This window comes from Oncorhynchus clarkii, unplaced genomic scaffold, assembly GCF_045791955.1.
Source record: "Oncorhynchus clarkii lewisi isolate Uvic-CL-2024 unplaced genomic scaffold, UVic_Ocla_1.0 unplaced_contig_1469_pilon_pilon, whole genome shotgun sequence".
NCBI classification, from domain to species: Eukaryota; Metazoa; Chordata; class Actinopteri; order Salmoniformes; family Salmonidae; genus Oncorhynchus; species Oncorhynchus clarkii.
The window spans coordinates 640,001-645,738 of NW_027257951.1; the positions used below are offsets into that span (position 1 = coordinate 640,001).

Consider the following 5,738-nt stretch of genomic DNA (forward strand, 5'->3'; position numbering starts at 1 on the left):
TACATAGAGAATAGGGCCCTGGTCACTAGTAGTTCACTATATAGGGAATAGGGCTCTGGTCACTAGTAGTTCACTACATAGAGAATAGGGCCCTGGTCACTAGTAGTTCACTATATAGGGAATAGGGCCATGGTCACTAGTAGTTCACTATATAGGGAATAGGACTCTGGTCACTAGTAGTTCACTACATAGGGAATAGGGCCCTGGTCACAAGTAGTTCACTACATAGAGAATAGGGCTCTGGTCTATAGTAGTTCACTACATAGGGAATAGGGCCCTGGTCACAAGTAGTTCACTACATAGAGAATAGGGCTCTGGTCTATAGTAGTTCACTACATAGAGAATAGGGCCCTGGTCACTAGTAGTTCACTACATAGAGAATAGGGCCCTGGTCACTAGTAGTTCACTACATAGAGAATAGGGCCCTGGTCACTAGTAGTTCACTATATAGGGAATAGGGCCCTGGTCACTAGTAGTTCACTACATAGAGAATAGGGCCCTGGTCACTAGTAGTTCACTATATAGGGAATAGGGCCATGGTCACTAGTAGTTCACTATATAGGGAATAGGACTCTGGTCACTAGTAGTTCACTACATAGGGAATAGGGCCCTGGTCACTAGTAGTTCACTACATAGGGAATAGGGCTCTGGTCACTAGTAGTGCACTACATAGGGAATAGGGCTCTGGTCACTAGTAGTTCACTACATAGGGAATAGGGCTCTGGTCACTAGTAGTGCACTACATAGGGAATAGGGCTCTGGTCACTAGTAGTGCACTACATAGGGAATAGGGCTCTGGTCACTAGTAGTTCACTATATAGGGAATAGGGCTCTGGTCACTAGTAGTTCACTATATAGGGAATAGGGCCCTGGCCACTAGTAGTTCACTATATAGGGAATAGGACTCTGATCACTAGTAGTTCACTATATAGGGAATAGGACTCTGGTCACTAGTAGTTCACTATATAGGGAATAGGACTCTGGTCACTAGTAGTTCACTACATAGGGAATAGGGCCCTGGTCACAAGTAGTTCACTACATAGAGAATAGGGCTCTGGTCTATAGTAGTTCACTACATAGAGAATAGGGCTCTGGTCTATAGTAGTTCACTACATAGAGAATAGGGCTCTGGTCTATAGTAGTTCACTACATAGGGAATAGGGCCCTGGTCACTAGTAGTTCACTACATAGGGAATAGGGCCCTGGTCACTAGTAGTTCACTACATAGGGAATAGGGCCCTGGTCACTAGTAGTTCACTACATAGAGAATAGGGCCCTGGTCACTAGTAGTTCACTACATAGAGAATAGGGCCCTGGTCACTAGTAGTTCACTATATAGGGAATAGGGCCCTGGTCACTAGTAGTTCACTACATAGAGAATAGGGCCCTGGTCACTAGTAGTTCACTATATAGGGAATAGGGCCATGGTCACTAGTAGTTCACTATATAGGGAATAGGGCTCTGGTCACTAGTAGTTCACTATATAGGGAATAGGGCCCTGGTCACTAGTAGTTCACTATATAGGGAATAGGGCCCTGGTCACTAGTAGTTCACTATATAGGGAATAGGGCCCTGGTCACTAGTAGTTCACTATATAGGGAATAGGGCCCTGGTCACTAGTAGTTCACTATATAGGGAATAGGGCTCTGGTCACTAGTAGTTCACTATATAGGGAATAGGGCTCTGATCACTAGTAGTTCACTATATAGGGAATAGGGCCCTGGTCACTAGTAGTTCACTACATAGGGAATAGGGCTCTGGTCTATAGTAGTGTACTATATAGGGAATAGGGCTCTGGTCACTAGTAGTTCACTATATAGGGAATAGGGCTCTGATCACTAGTAGTTCACTATATAGGGAATAGGGCCCTGGTCACTAGTAGTTCACTACATAGGGAATAGGGCTCTGATCACTAGTAGTTCACTATATAGGGAATAGGGCCCTGGTCACTAGTAGTTCACTACATAGAGAATAGGGCCCTGGTCACTAGTAGTTCACTACATAGAGAATAGGGCCCTGGTAACTAGTAGTTCACTACATAGAGAATAGGGCTCTGGTCTATAGTAGTGTACTATATAGGGAATAGGGCTCTGGTCACTAGTAGTTCACTATATAGGGAATAGGGCTCTGATCACTAGTAGTTCACTATATAGGGAATAGGGCCCTGGTCACTAGTAGTTCACTACATAGAGAATAGGGCCCTGGTCACTAGTAGTTCACTACATAGAGAATAGGGCTCTGGTCACTAGTAGTTCACTACATAGAGAATAGGGCCCTGGTCACTAGTAGTTCACTACATAGAGAATAGGGCTCTGGTCACTAGTAGTTCACTATATAGGGAATAGGGCCCTGGTCACTAGTAGTTCACTATATAGGGAATAGGGCCCTGGTCACTAGTAGTTCACTACATAGAGAATAGGGCTCTGGTCACTAGTAGTTCACTATATAGGGAATAGGGCCCTGGTCACTAGTAGTACCACTATATAGGGAATAGGACTCTGGTCACTAGTAGTTCACTACATAGAGAATAGGGCTCTGGTCTATAGTAGTACCACTATATAGGGAATAGGTCTCTGGTCTATAGTAGTACCACTATATAGGGAATAGGACTCTGGTCACTAGTAGTTCACTACATAGAGAATAGGGCTCTGGTCACTAGTAGTACCACTATATAGGGAATAGGGCTCTGGTCTATAGTAGTACCACTATATAGGGAATAGGGCTCTGGTCTATAGTAGTACCACTATATAGGGAATAGGGCTCTGGTCTATAGTAGTACCACTATATAGGGAATAGGGCTCTGGTCTATAGTAGTACCACTATATAGGGAATAGGGCTCTGGTCTATAGTAGTACCACTATATAGGGAATAGGGCTCTGGTCTATAGTAGTACCACTATATAGGGAATAGGGCTCTGGTCTATAGTAGTACCACTATATAGGGAATAGGGCTCTGGTCACTAGTAGTTCACTATATAGGGAATAGGGCTCTGGTCACTAGTAGTTCACTATATAGGGAATAGGGCTCTGGTCACTAGTAGTTCACTATATAGGGAATAGGGCCCTGGTCTATAGTAGTACCACTATATAGGGAATAGGGCTCTGGTCTATAGTAGTGTACTATATAGGGAATAGGGCTCTGGTCTATAGTAGTGTACTAAATAGGGAATAGGGCTCTGGTCTATAGTAGTACCACTATATAGGGAATAGGGCTCTGGTCTATAGTAGTGTACTAAATAGGGAATAGGGCTCTGGTCTATAGTAGTACCACTATATAGGGAATAGGGCTCTGGTCTATAGTAGTGTACTAAATAGGGAACAGGGAGCCATTTGTGCAGCAGACCCGAGGTTGGTACGAGAGCTTCTCGGATGGTTCCTCGTTTGATTTATCAATGTGATTATTGATTACTTATTGGCCCTTGAGAGTGTGGGACCAGGTGTTAGTGGTTGTGTGTGTTTGTGTGTGTGTGAATGTGACGACATGAGCAGAGAAAAATGAACTTTATTTCACAACAACCACGTTGCACTCCACTCCTGACTGTCATGGGGGGGCACACCTCCACGCTTTGGGCACAAGGACACAGGAAATGGTATGTTTAGCCAATGGGAAAGGCCCATCTAGGCAGAATACAGTATTTGTAGCCAATCAGACAGCCCCATGTAGGCTGGGATCTGTATGTCTAGCCAATGGGAAAGGCCCGTGTAGAAAGTATATGAGGGCAGGTACGGGACAGAGACACACCCGACCTAGAGGTGTGGTCGAGCAGGTTGACAGTATGTGTACACGGCATCACTCACCGCTCAGAGCGTTTAGCCACTGTATGTATCTACCACCTGTCATGTATGTACTTCACCGATGTCACTGGTTACTGTGAGAGTGACGTTTAAAAATGATTTAAAAGCAAAAATAAACAAAGTGATACAAAATGCAAAAAAAACTAGTGGAAGTTCACTGTGACTGGGTTGGTCCGGCTTTTAATTTAACCAATCAGCATTCTGTTTCCGCGGTGACGGCATTTATATACATACGTGATATTATACATATATATAAATATTTACGAGGGCATGTATTAGTTTATTAAAATGGTATAATAATCAAAATGCTGCAGTGTGTTTATGGCTGATAGAGAATTAAAAAATGTACAATGTCATTTCCTGTTTCCTGTTGTGTTTTTATTGTGATGGGAAGTACTGTTGATGAAAACCTTACAACTTTTCTCTTCTTTAAGTGACTACAATATAACTTATTACAGGAGAGAACTTATTCATTACAATACAGAACTTATTAATTACAGTACAGTACTTATTCATTATAGTACAGAACTTATTAATTACAGTACAGTACTTATTCATTATAGTACAGAACTTAGTCATTACAGGACAGAACTTATTCATTACAGGACAGAACTTATTCATTATAGGACAGAACTTATTCATTATAGGACAGAACTTATTCATTATAGTACAGTACTTATTCATTATAGGACAGAACTTATTCATTATAGTACAGAACTTATTCATTATAGGACAGAACTTATTCATTATAGTACAGAACTTATTCATTATAGTACAGAACTTATTAATTATAGTACAGAACTTCCTCCCTGGTCTCAGACCATTTCATGTTATTCTGTATGTAAATCCATTTAGACTCCATTTAGTATGACAGGTTACGTTTGGTATGGTTACATAAGACAGGAGGTTAATGAAGGCAAAAAACGAGAGGGCAATAGTTTCTACTGTTAGACACCAATCAAAGATCAAAGATGTGTCTAATTTATCCAAGATGGACCACAGCCTGTTGTTTCCTATGGAAGCAAATTAATCTTAGTGGGCAGAACATGCAAGGAGCAGAGATCAAACATTTCATCGATAAAAAAAAATGAGCAGAAATTTGGCCAAAATCCATCTCGCTCCATCTTCTCCCACTGCTGGGCACTGGGCTTCCTCTCACTACCATATTTGGTAGTCAACCCGGATGCTTCACATTTATACATCCTGTGAAATATCTGTCTCATTGTTCAATCTGTAGTTTAGTTACACACTACCAGGGGAAATGTACAAAGCTTTCCAAACTGTGGAGTGGTAGCATTTCACAGCGTCCGAACACGCAACAGTGAAATAAAAAAAAATAAAAAACGTAAAACCAAGAAACAACAACACAGAAATCTAAAAAACAGAAAAATGGCAAACATTAAAATCTGCAGCCTTCATTGAAACAAAGTCATGAGGCAGACACAAGGATGGCAGAAAATAACACGGAAAACGTTCACGTTCAAATACAACTGATCAAATGGGGATTTACATACTCTTTTGTAACATTCAAAATATAAGCGTTGTTTTAATAAAATAAAAATAAAACAGTCTGTTCCCTGAATTGAACCGCCAGACTACCATGGAAAGCTACTTGTGTTAGCACAGTTTGACTTTTCACTTCGTTACAAACAGCTTTCCCTGGTGGTCTAGTGGTTAGGATTCGGCGCTCTCACCGCCGCGGCCCGGGTTCGATTCCCGGTCAGGGAACACAATTTTTTATTAAAACAACGCAACAATTTTAAATGTTACAAAAAATAATGTAAATCCACATTTGATCAGTTGTATTTGAAAGCGAACGTTTACCGTGTTACTTTCTGACATCCTTTCGCTTTCAAATTAAAAAAAAGTGTGTTCCCTGACCGGGAATCGAACCCGGGCCGCGGCGGTGAGAGCGCCGAATCCTAACCACTAGACCACCAGGGA

The 5,738-nt window shown here is 41.7% G+C and overlaps 2 non-coding genes across 2 annotated transcripts; one reads left to right on the forward strand and one right to left on the reverse strand.

The window, feature by feature from the left end:
• Nucleotides 1-5,450: 5,450 nt before the first annotated feature.
• On the forward strand, nucleotides 5,451-5,522 carry trnae-cuc (transfer RNA glutamic acid (anticodon CUC)). Its single transcript has one exon. It is a non-coding gene; the product is annotated as a tRNA-Glu (tRNA).
• A 144-nt stretch (nucleotides 5,523-5,666) lies between these two features.
• Nucleotides 5,667-5,738, reverse strand: trnae-cuc (transfer RNA glutamic acid (anticodon CUC)). Its single transcript has one exon. It is a non-coding gene; the product is annotated as a tRNA-Glu (tRNA).